At 41.4% G+C, this 13404-nt stretch overlaps 1 protein-coding gene across 3 annotated transcripts in view; it reads left to right on the top strand.

Moving 5' to 3' along the window:
- The window catches only part of MAGI2 (membrane associated guanylate kinase, WW and PDZ domain containing 2), a 977993-nt gene that overhangs the window by 634422 nt on the left and 330167 nt on the right, over positions 1–13404 (top strand). The gene's annotated exons all lie outside the window — the stretch shown is intronic.

Here is a 13404-nt window from a genome sequence, read left to right as displayed (position 1 = left end):
ATTTTTGGATTTTCCAATATAAGGCGTGTGCATGCAAAATAAGCTAGTCAGGCCATTTTAACTGCTATACATGGCTGTTGAGACATCCTTCAGCTATCTTCTGTGGTTATATTTAGGTTACAGTGAACAGCAATTCCTTACAGAGCAGTCCTTCCTTTATTACAAAGTAACTGGACTATAACCTTAAAACTACAGAATGAGTAAGAATCTGAAGAGTGAGTGTAAACCACCCCTCATACACGTCATGATGGGGTTTCCCGGAATGGAGTAATTCCCAAGAGAATTCCCATCTATTCTCCATTTAAGTAGCTTGGGGAAGGACATATTCCAAATTCCCCTGGAGAAGCATATTCTGTTTCCAACATTTATCTTTTCTACTTCCACTTCTACCTGTTGTTTCTTGTCCTGCCTTCAATAGCTGTAATCAACACTTGCTTTCTCTCTTCTCAATGGCAACCTGTTACATGTTTGAAAACATCATGTCACTCAAGCAACCATTTATTTCTCCAAGGGTGAATTCACACGATAATATTATGTGGGAAAAGTCATCATGAGGTGGCAGACTGATACGGATGTTGTGAACTATATTGTAGAAAATGTTACTGTATTTGCTTTCAATATATATTCAATTCAATTCAATTTTATTGCACTGACAACCAGTCATTTGCAAAACAATGAACCAGGCCATAAAGCTAAACTATATTTAATTAAAATACAGCCACTGGTTACCTCCAGAAATTCAACAACCCTTAAAACTTAATATTTAAAACCTATGACCAAACCATTTTGGCTTGTCTTACCTTGAACTAAGCAAAATTTGGGGGCTTGAATTCAAAGCCCCTTGTCTCACTTTCAGAGCAGAATTAATATATTTTGCAGTTCTAAAAGCAACATAATAGTCTGAACCATTTAATAACATAAGCACCTTATCCTTTGTTGTTTCCAACCTCTTTTTCTTTAGGAGTGGAAAAATATATCTGAATCTCAAGTTATCGTATTTAGCACACTCTAGCAGAAAGTGAATTCAATCTTCTATTATCTTGCAGCCGAACGGACATAGCCGACATGGCCTGGATACATTATGAAATCTTCCCTTTACCTCCTTCAAGGGAATCCTATTCAGTCGGCATTTTGTCATAAGAACCCATAATGAATAGGGACTTTGGTGTGCCAGATATTGTGCCACCTGGTTGGCGACCCACCGTATAATTCATTTGACCTGCAATTGGCCACCTTGGCTGTGTCCATTTGCCACGATGTATCTGCTGTCCTCTGCTTTATGAGCGATTTGGCCACATCATAACCCTTTGATGAAAGGAACTCATGAGAAACCAGTCTGGGTCACATACTCTCTCATTGTACCTGACCGTGACCTGGCCACGTGGGTCATCTCTTCAAAAGCAGACTGAAGCAATGGTGGAAAATCAATCTGAGCCAGAGACGAGCCGCTGCATTCATTACCAGGCCCAAGATGGGTATATAGTCCCTGGATTCTCGCTCCCAACCAGGGGTCAAACTGAAGATCTCTCAGTTTCTGCCATAGTTGCACTCTTGAGATTTAATCAAATGTGGCTTTCAGATCCACAAACGTTGCAAATAGCACTTTGTATGGTGGAGAAGTATATTTCCCAATCAGATGGTGTAGGAGCAAACAATGATCTATAGTAGAGTGTTCTTTCCAAAAGCCCACTTGTTCCTCAGCCAGGATTCAGACTCTTCTAATCAGGGCTCTAATTCCTGTAAAAGGTATTTACTATAGAGCTTGCCAGTCATGTCCAGGAGACTAATTGGTCTATAATTTCTCAAGTAAGATCTAGAACTACCCTTATGGATTGGGATGACAATTGCCACAACCCACTCAGTTGGGGATACTCCTGAGACATCAATAGTTGTAAACAAGGATTCAAGCAATGGGGCCCACCAATTAATTCAATCTTTCAAAAAGTCAGCAGTCGTACCATTTAAGCCTGGGGCTTTGCCTTTCTTTAAGCCTGTAATTAAGTTAATAACTGTTTCCAGGGTTACGGGGGGCCATGCTTGCTGGTTTACCCAGACCCCTGGACCCACATCTATCTCTGTCCCTACTACGTAAAACAGCTTTCGAAAGTGATCATCCCATCTAGATGCACTGATGGGGGATAAACCTTGTGGAGGACTTGGCTTGTGATGTTGATTTATCAGCCTCCAGAATGTTGTTCTATCCTTAGACTTTAGGGCTGACCCCAGCTCTACTCACTGGGAAAGGAAGTACTCCCTCTTTTTCTTTTTCATTCGAGTTTTAAACAATCGGCGTTGCTCAAGATACCAAATTGGAAGGGGGGTAGTTGCCCTTCGTTTAAGCATATTATGAGCTTTGTTTAGTTTTTTTCTTTTGTAGCTTACAGTCTGAATCAAACCATGGTTTTGAAGAGGTTTTAGGGCCTAATAACAGTCATGGGGTGCAAAATAACAAGGGTTCCAGCTCTGTAGTCATATCCTGGAATAGGTCAATTTTAGCTTCTCCAATATGACCATCTGTTATTAGATCATATAGATATCTCATTTTATTGGAAGCAAGTATTTGTCCTAATTCCTATTGATCCACATTTTGCCATTGAATCCTTTTTCTGGCACTCTTGAGTGGGCCTCTGACTCTAGTTCTGGCTTCCCCTCTCCTCATGGAGTTATTAATGTCTATTGCTAACCTCACTGGTTGATGGTCCTGCTCTGGATAAGAACCAATTGAGAAGTGTCTGATCTTGTCTAGGCAACCCCCTGAAATCAGAATGTAATTGATTACACTTGCCCCCCAGTGATTGAAGAAGGTAAAGTCACCCCCAAGATCTTTAGAGCTTAAACCATTTAATGGGATTAAACCTGTCTCCCTTATCAGCAAGCAAAGGTAATGACCATGTCTATTTACTGAGCAGTCTTTGGACTGTCTTGTGAGTAAATACCAAGTTGGACTCCACTAGACCAACCTCTCTTCATTATTTTGGACCAGATCCCAAGATGACTGAATGTGGGCATTGAAGTCACCAGCCAAGATGATCATGAATCTAGGAAACTTCAGTTGGATGGCCCTAATTGATTCGTCCAGCAATTGCCACATTTGGGCAGAATAATGAGGCGAGCTCCTCGGAGGAACGTAAACATTAATCAGTATTAAATGTAGTCCTCTAAATTGAAGACGAATAGCTTGAAACCAAGGGGGGATAATCAGCTCATCCGGGTGTACCTCAAGGGATGCTGCAATTCCACAAGCAACACCACCCCATGGGTGGCCTTTAGAAATTGGAGCCTTGGCATCCGTTGTTATAAATAAATAATCATCTAATAATAATTCTTTCAAAAGCCAGGTCTCCTGAAATAAAATTATCTTAAATGACGTAATTAGCTCAAAAAAAGAAGGGTCATTCTGCTTGTTAGACCATCCTGTTATATTCCAAGAAATTAAAGACAGCACTGAAGAAGTTAATGGGGCTCTATTTCCCATTAGTCAAGGGGAGGGTATAGCAGTAATTTTGTTGAGTAATTTCATTGAACATCACAACAAATGGCCCCATTCTTTAGCTGTGATGTAGGAATGAAGATTTGTGAAGAAGGGGCTTTTTCTGTGGATGCCAGAAAATTTACTTCTGCTGTTTATCTCTCTTAGTTTTGGACATATATGTTGAGCAGGCTGAGCATTGCTCTGTGCAGGATTCTCTTGCAACAGAGAGTCATCAGAGAAGTTTACAATTATAGGATCAAAATTCGGCACTGCCTTAGAGGAACTAGTGGGTACAGGATCTTTGGTTGGTAATTTACTTTGCGCTGTTAAATCAATCAATGGTGCTCCATTAGATAGATCTTGTGTTTTTGGAAGCAAAGGTCTAGCTTGGCCCAAAGGTGGAAATAAGGGTTGTACTTCCCTGTTTTGGAATACCCACCTGGCTCTGATGTTAAATTTTTCCGATGCCATTATTTTGCTCACCATCCAAGGTGAAGAAAGGGTCAGCACCAATCTTTTCTGGTATCGTAATATCAGGAGTATCTGAAAAGATTTCAGATCTCCAGTTGTTAGGCCAAGCTTCAGCAAATTATTTAGATTTGACAGAATTCTAGATTTCCCTTGCCACCTAGGGAGGGAGCCATTTTGTAAAGGGAAGACATCAAGGGCCACTTGATGCGAAGAGATTACTAGCTTGTAATCTATAGGACTTGAATCGGTCCTTGAGGTAGTAACAGGCATTACTAGATCCTGGGATGCAGGTTTTCCTCTGCTTGGGGTTTGCTCCTGTTTCTTTAAGCTCATAAGTAGTTCCACATGATTTGAGATTTGCTCAAGCCTAGATTTCATTTCTGGAATTAATACAGTTTCTGCTTGAAGTTGCTTGAGAGCCTTGAAGACTGCCTGCAGTGTAGAGGACACCAATGTGCAAAGCTCTGCAACTTGCTTAATATCAAATATTTCCTTTTGCTGGGGTGTGAGCTGGGAAGGGGTGACAGCTTGGGTTGCTACATGACCAGCTCCATGACCATTTGGACTATCAGGAGGGTCCTCCTGGGTGAGTAAGTTATAGCGATTTTGTAATGGGGCGGAGCATAATAAATTAAGATTTCTATCTATGTGACAGTCAATTTTAGACTGTTGGCTTTTGGAATTAAAGAGGGGGATGAAGGGTGCCCTGTTCTTTTTTAATTGACCCCTCCATATAAGGTGGTCTGCCTTTGCCTTACCACCTCCCAAAACTTTGCCCAAAAAGACGTGTAAAAGCCCCAGTGCTGTGTAAACCCAGAACTGAATGTATAAACACAACTATGGATTAGAGTATTTTGTACAGTACAATACTAAGATCTAAACAGGTTGGACTTGGCCCTAATCCTTACTGCAAGGGGGCCCCCAGAGGCCCTCCCAGTTTCTCCTCAGATGGAATTCACTCCTACCTTATTAGCCAAGTTAGTTGCATAGACACCCCAGCACTGCTGCTTGTGCAACTTAAATAGTTATCATAGACACTTCTTAAGTCTCTTAAAGTAAAACATCACTTATAGAGTTTCTTTAAAATTAAAACAAAAATGCCAACAGGCCAAAGTTGAACTCTCAGCCTCCACAAAGCAAAGCTGGTCAAATGCCCAAACCTTTCTCCAATATGCTGGGGAACCCATAACCTTCGGTGGAAATAAGAAGCTGTAAAAATGACAGGACACAATGTCCCCCAACTCTGGCTGACTTGGACCAATTGCTTGGGAGCAAAGACTTTGGGAATGACAGGAGTTTGTCTTCTCTGGATGATTAAATGATACCAAACACTCCCCATACCTGTTGACCATCCTTAAGTCTGTCCATTATTTACAGTGATCGTTAATTGCCTCAACTGCAAAAGGTATTATCAGTGAGTAAATTCCAAACAACCCAAATTGGGTAGGACTAACCATAGAAAGGCAAACTCATCTTTCTTCAGATATCAAAGCCACTTGTCTCTGCTGATCCAAGTATTAAAACCAAATGAAAAGGTAGGCTATTCATTTACAAATACTTTAAATGCTCTGAAGCACCCCTCCCCCCTGGCAAAACAGTCTGAATGCTCAAAGAAGTACTCTAGGGCTCAAAGAATCCTTCGATACCTCCACAACGCTGTCGATCACAAAAGCAACCACCTCAGTTCAATGCTGATAAAAACAATCTGTATTTTCTGCAGTGTTTTCATTTTTGAAGGATGAGATAAGAAAACACCCGTCCAGGAGACCACATGAAACTCTCCCTTGAGCTGCTATATACACCGATAGTTTTGGTTTATTTAAAGTTTGTTTATGTTTAAAGCTTGCAGAGAGGCAAGGGAGCTCTTCCTAAATTGGAGTCCGTGGAGGCACCTCCAAAACAGTGCACAATTTAAATAAAAATATAATACATCTAAGGAAGACTGTGACCATATGACCTGTCAGTCTGTCTTTACTATATATTTAATGACAATTTATTCTGAATTGAATAAAGGAAGTTCTTTCAGCTTTTTATCATAGGCCATGTGCTCCACAAACATGGTTTCCTTTTTTGGTTGTCTCCTTTGAATCCCTTCCCATTTTTGTGCTTCTTCAACTGTGGCTGAATGTATGTTTCTTAAACTGAAGATGACACTTCAGCCTAAGGATCAGCTTGTGCTGTGTAGAGTGTTGCAATAACTACCAGTGCCTTGCAGGCGGTATTTCTAATAGGAAACCATGAAAAGTACTTCCCTTTTGTCACGTTACTCACATACTATGATCCACTGCATTCCCCCTAGACCAGGGATAGACAACCTAGTGCCCTCCAGATGTTTTGGACTACAACTCCCTTAAACCCCAGCCAGCATGGGCAATGGTCAGAGATTATGGGAATTCCAGTCAAAAACCTATGTAGGGCATCACTGCCCTAGACATTTCTAAATGGTAGTAGACCATCTTCTATTTGTATATATTACTTTTGTAATACATTTCAAGAATTTCCAAAAGGACCTTATGCATTATAAGTAGTAAGGACATAAGTAGATAAGAAAAGCAATGCTGGATCAGGTCTCTCGAGGTCAACATTCTGTTCATGCTGTGGCCAACCAGAGCTTCTATGGGAAGCTCACAAGCAGGACATGAACACAATAGCACCGTCCTGCTCCAGCAACCAGTTCTGAGACGCATACTGCCTCTGATACTCTAGGTCAGCCTTCTCCAACCTGCTGACCTCCAGATGTGTTGGACTGCAACACTTCTCATCCCCAGCCAGCATGGCCATTAGCCATGTCCAGTTTCCTTTTAAAGCTGTGCAAGTTGGTAGCAAATGTATCCACTGTTTGGTAGACAAATTAAAAAATCAACATAAGCATATCTTTATGAAGACAGACTTTGTTTATTTTGTTATCACAACATAGGTCCTACTCACACTTTGGTCTTCCCTATAGATAAGGGGTGGGCATCTTCCAGCAGTCAAGGGAAGTCTGAATTTGCTGCCAGAATTTGATAGCAACCCAAGGCAGTGGCAAAAGGGGGCTATTTTGCTGCTGCCATTTGCGGCTGAATTTCAGCAGCAAACCACAACTCTTTTCCTTTCAAATAGGGTGTCATGCCCCTGCTAGAGGAAGCCTCGTCTGAGGAGGAGCTGGACCTCCCAGAGAGAGAGACAGTGCCAAGGAGCCACCAGTGACAGGAGATCTCAGGGAGCCTGGGCCCTCAGAGGAGATAACCACTAGTCCATCCCTACAGGAGGAGGGGTGTTCCATCGCTGAGGCAGAAGCTGGGCAACCACCTTGCCCCTGAGAGCTTTGCCACCTCAGAAGGCAAGCCAATAGGCCTTCTCTGAGAAGGAGTGCTTGATTACAAAGGAGGACTGTGTAGGAGCAAGGCTTTCCTCCTGAGTAGGACAGAGGGCCTGTAACGCACTGCAGCTGAGCCCTAGGTGGGGCTCAGAAAGCTCTGGCTTTCCATGTTAGCCTAGCTAGTGGTGGAATGATATTTATTAGTGTGGGTGTGATTCACTGTCTGTAGTACTGGCTCTTGTACTTCTGTTTGACTCTGCTTCTGGGCTGTGTACGGTAACTTACTGCTTAACTGGGAGCCAGTGTGGTGTAGTGGTGAGAGTGTCAGACTGGGAGCTGGGAGATCTGGGTTCTAGTCCCCACTCACTGGGTGACCTTGGGCCAGTCACGGAATCTCAGCCCAACCTACCTCACAGGGTTGTTGTTGTGAGGTTAAAATGGAGAGGAGGAGGATAATGTAAGCTGCCTTGGGTTCCTTGAAAGAGGAAAAAGGTGGGATATAAATGCAATAAATAAATAAACTGTGGTTTGACCTTTGCTTGTATCTAGACTATTCCTGCCTATACTGGGCCAGAAACTTTGTGCATGACCATTTGCCTGCTTTGTTGCCTTGCCTTTTGAATCGCCCCATGATTTGCTCTAACGTGGGGTCTGCTTCAGCTGCAGCAGGACAAGGGGATATTTTTAGGCTTTTTTTCTCCCTGCTGCCTCTGTGCCACTGAATTTTGGAGGTGTGGCAGCAGCAGCAGAAGGCAGTGGGGGTGCAAAAAATGCCAAGGGGGTTCACATGGTCTGCAGGCCACATGTTGCTAACCCCCTGGTGTAGATCCTACATGTTGTGGGCTACAAGACTATGAGAGCTATTTAAGGAATTCAATCTATGTAAATCCTGGCAAGAACTGATTTTATCTGCTCCTTCTGAACTGTGTGTGGATTTGATCCACAGGCTTTCACACTTCCTGAATATTCTGACACAGCTCTTGGCTCAAAAAATATATCAAAATATTTTTTTGAATGCAACTTTTGAGACCAGGTTTGTTTTAAATACGTGTTTAAATGTGATTTTTTTGTGTAGGTTTTTTTAAAAAAACCACAGATTAATGTGGAATGGATTTATGGCTGAATACATGTAGAAGTCACATGACCAGAAATAGGCTGATTCTGCCATTTCTACTTAAAGCTTTACTTTCATGAGCCATCTGCCACACACAAAAAGAGAGACTTGAATGGATTGCATAAATCAGGTCTATTTGTTTAGGTGGTAATTCAGATAGTGTGACAGATTTGTCTTTGCCTAGGGATATTATGAGATGGGATTTTTGTATTTAGCTATGATCAGCGGATAACATATCCTATGCCATATTCCTTGAACAAAGGATCACTAAGGAATCTGTAGGTTTACAAAATTCCTGGTATTAACACACAGAGTTTTTAGATAAAGGACTCTGAGATTAGGTGTGTCTCTTTACCTTTTACTTAAAAATCGTAAGCAGCTATTAACATTTCATGTTAAGAAATGAGAAGCATTGAACAAATCTAAAAAAATACATCATTGTTACAACCAAAACACATTTTAAAGCATTTTAAGTTTAGTTCTAGGAGTGTTGCCTTCTTAAAGATTAAAATAACTTACCCAATGACATCTTTGAGCTGGGAGCAAAAAGGGGTAGAGAAGTCAATGAGGACCGGTGCCTTTGTCCTCCTGAGGATATGTGTTGCATCTTGGTAAGAACTGCTGTTCTATGAGGATAGGTGGAATGTCCTAGTGACAACCAATGTTTGGTTCTCATATTTAAATGATTTATTATCAGTGCTACTTACATGATTCCTTTTAGCAGTATGGAACTTCTTCAACAATTTGTTATTATTTTTTCCAAAGTTCTCAGCTATGATTTGGAAGTAATAAGTTTACTCAATTAGTTGTCAGCTTTGCTGAGCTACACATTTCTGTAAGTCTCCCAAACAGGATAACATCTGCTTTTCTTCACAGGTTGGTTGTTTCACTATTTAAAATCTGAAGATTTTCCTAGTTTTGTTAACCTCCCACAATGTTTTATGTCATCTTTCACTCCTTTTCATCATAACCTGAATGTGTGTAGTTGTCTAGTAAGCAGGTATTCTTCCATTCTCCAGCTTTCTTATCTGAAACACCTGACGGTCTTTCCTGAGTTCATAGCAGCCTCTAGGTTGGTGAAAGTTTCAGTCAAATGTCACAGCCTGTCAACATAAATGCTTTTGTTAGAAAGCCTCTGAATCAACTGGATTCTTACAATCTTCATACAGGAATGTATCTTAATATTTCATTTGTTTCTTTATACAATTCTAAGCTTATGAGAAAAGTATGCTTATGAGAAATATGTGGAAGACCAACAACGCTATTTTGGATAAATATCTGCAAGGTAGCCTATTATTCAGGTTGGTGCAGGAATCTTGCAAGATTCAAAGGCTTCCAGGACATATGTTTATCACAATAGGCCTATCTCAAAGGCCCTTTTCAGGTGTTCAAAGTTGGTACAATTCTCTTGTATGTAGTCTCCCTCCCTGACCTACGAGCATTCATAAGAAAGTGTGTAGAGGTCTCCTGTATATACAGCTCACCAGAAATGTTCTAATAAATGTACATAGACTGGGGGAGTAGCTTACATGGATCTCAGTCCTAGTCCTCCAATGCTCTAATCACTACACCACATTGCCACTAATAATTTATGCCTATGACTATTCCTCTTCCAGCCTTGAAGTTAAATATTTTTCATTAATGTATTTAGGAAGGTTTTAGGAAGCTTTGGTAATTACAAATACAAAATCAAGAGCTGGGTATGTGTCTGTATCTGTGTGTTGGTTGCACGGGAAATGTTACCACATGTGGATTAGATTAAGCTCTGTGTAGCCCAAGATGGCACAGCCATTATTGTCTGAAGCAGCCAAAACTATTATGCAGGATATTGAAGTGCCAGTATACATGTTACAGCTCCTATTTCAAGGACACTTCAAATTTCTCCAGACAACGGCTATTATTACTTAGCTATGTATGACTCCACCACACACACTGTATGGCGCAGGAGACCTCCTTTGAAGGACTCATTTTTGGTGGCATGGAGAAAAGCACCCACTCCACACAAAGAGTTTTACAAGTGGTTGCAGCCCTTTGTGGAGCATTTTAAAAAATCTTCCATGTGGTGGCTGTTATATGCGGATGATGTGCATTAGCACTGAGCAATAGCTGTTGAAATAGCAAAAAGAGACCATGTGTCCTTGCCTCACTACAGTTATGTAATATTATGATTGGCCTACAAGGTTGTCTCGCTTAAGAGCCCATTAACGCTTTTGATAATGAAGCTTGAGAGCAGTCCCATGCTCATCAAGTCTCTGTTGGCTATAGCTCCGATGTTGGAGCCTCCGACATTTCCAAAGCTGTGCCATGCTCTTGTTGGCAGCACAGAATTAATAATGGACCTTCTTTTTTTGCCATTTTTCACCCTCTGCAGGGCTTTCTTTCCCCTTTAAGACAATATTCCCCCCCTGTGGCAAGCTATACGATGGAATTTATTTAGACCAGCTCCAGGGCTGGTCTATATTTTCTCCCGTGATGGAGTGGTGGATCCAAAGCCATGCTCCTCCCTATCCACGGGTGCACTCCAGCATGCCTCTTTGCCTCCCCCCCCCCCAAATCCCTGAGCAGCTGGTAGAGGAGGTCCATGCTTGGGTTTTCTTCTCCAAGGTCCTCTCTTTTCTATGGCCTCAGAGAGGAAAATTCTGCAGCATCCTATGACACCCCCCACCCCAGGACTGCTCTCTAGGATTGCTCTCTAAATGACCTCAAGAAAATATTTTAGGTAGGTTTGAAAAATAAATGGTCTCCTGTATCCTGTTTTTGTAATACTTCCAAGTATTCTGTATTATGTCCAGTTACCACAAAATGACAGATTGTTAAAATCCTCCCAACTATCTGTCACAATTTGACATAGTGTTTATTTCTTTAAGGTGGGCTTATGCTGTTACATTCCTTTAATTTTAGTGTGCATTATGAAAAAATTAGATTCATGAGATGAATCAGAAAATAAGTTAAATTGTTAGCTTAAAACTAATCTTAGGGTTTTACTTTGTTTTTCACTTTCTTGATCAACTTTGACTTCTTGAAAAACAATTAATTGGATCCATGAGGATGAAGGAGAGCTCCCAGATTGGGGGGAGTGGGAGTTCCACTCATGAAAAGTGCCTTCACTCAATTTTAGGGGACCTCCAAGTAGCATTTTCAGGGGGTTGGATGGGCTGCCATAGGAAGAAGTGGGGTAGAGTGGTCTGCTTCCACCAGCCCTGTTACACACAGGTAACTCTGGATCCAACCCAAAGAATGACACATTATTTAGTTCAAACCAAATATTTAGGGACCAAACTAGCTTGTCATTGTAGTACAGGGGTGGGAAACGTATGGCCCTTCAGTTATTTTGACCTACAACTCCCATCAACCCTAGCCAGCATTGCTAATGGTGTGGGTCCACAAATTCCCCACTGCTGTTGCAGTATATGTCAGCAGCACTTCTACCACTATAATTAGAGTCTGTCTTAGGCCTGGTTTCTTGTACAATCCTTGATCAAGGTGGTTGCCGCCTCTTCTGTCATTGCTCTCACCACTTTGGGAATGTACAGATCTTCTGACCAAGTAGATAAAGCAATGGTGGGATGGGGAACGGGGAGAGAACTCAAGGGACAAAGTGCATTTGTGAGGGGAGCTTCTCCCCACATGTTAGATTTCTGAACAAAGAGAAATAATGGTCTATTTTACATTAGTGCTTCCATCCTAAATGTATGAGGAGAGTTGAGAATGAACTATTTCTATGGGGGTGATGACCCCCCAGTGTCACCTGTCACTTAGACTAGATTGCATTGTACTGTACAAGACTGTGCACCTTGAAAAGCATTGTATTTTTAACTGTTCTCTTGGATATCTGTGCTCCTTAATGTACTAAGGCATAATTAATTTGCTGTGGTGGTATAGTGTAAATAATAAGAGTAACTTGAAAAATTTGACCTTCTGCTGTATACTTCAGGTAAGACACTTCTGTATAATGACTGAATAAACATTGGAATCCCTGAAGAAATATCTTCCTAATCATAAGTAGAGCACAAGTTAGTGAATCCTAATTCCATTCTTGCTATTCTTAATCCTCCAAAATCTGACTTCTAAATGCCACCGATGCATAATAGCTTTAACAAAGAAGACTTTTGTAATCATATTAATTTTTATTACTCCATCTCTCCCTGGAATATTTCATAAAAGATCTTTTAACTCAGTTCACTTGATGGAACAGGAGTAGCAAGCTCCATGGTGGATTAAGCAACAAAGCTCATTGAAAATTCAACCAAGGAAGCCAGGGGGTCATTGGTGGGTTTCTGTGAATTTGTAATAGAAAAACGTTTGTTCTTTATATGTCCCTGAATATATGCCAGGTAATCATTTCCTCATGAATATGTTGCTATCGGAACAACGATTTTCTAAAGTCTGTACTGCATGTTCAGAGTATAATACCTAGTGTTTGTTTAATACTACTTAGTCATGTTTGCTACTGGTGGTTATTTGGAAGCATAAACCTACCCTCCATATATAAGTCCCCGGACACTTGCCCCCAGTGCCCCCCACCCCAAAAGGGCCTGACCTATGAATTATATACATGTGCGCCTTTCATAACTGATGTTATGTTTGTATTTTGTAATCAGATAAAGGAGCCCAAACACAAAATGCATCATGAGAAGAAGTATACTTATTTTTGTATTCGTCTTCATTGAACCAGAGGATGGATGTTCTGCTCCTATCCACATGTTTTTGTAATGGCTGATGTTGCAGGGTACCAATGGGAAAGTCACTTGTGTTCACTCAAAACTTGACACCACAGTTATTGCAAAGTCTGGGGGATCAGTTTCAGTTGTTTCAGCATGATGATGTGGACAAGACACTTGAATCGGTCCTTCCCACCACATATAAGTGTGACCCTTGCCCATCTTGGCTAATACGATCTAGCAGGGGTGGATTGGCTGGGTGAGTCCAGGGGGTGGTAAATGCTTCACTCTGTCAGGGGGTGGTGCCCGCTGCCTTGAAAGAGGCTGTAGTGTGCCCTCTCCTGAAGAGGACTTCCCTGGACCCAGAGGTATGTGAGAACTATCG

This window comes from Heloderma suspectum, chromosome 7, assembly GCF_057233095.1.
Source record: "Heloderma suspectum isolate Gila_16-S chromosome 7, 16-S_ref, whole genome shotgun sequence".
In the NCBI taxonomy this organism is placed as follows: domain Eukaryota; kingdom Metazoa; phylum Chordata; class Lepidosauria; order Squamata; family Helodermatidae; genus Heloderma; species Heloderma suspectum.
Note: the sequence above shows the minus strand (reverse complement) of the source record. Positions and strands in the feature narration are given on the sequence as shown.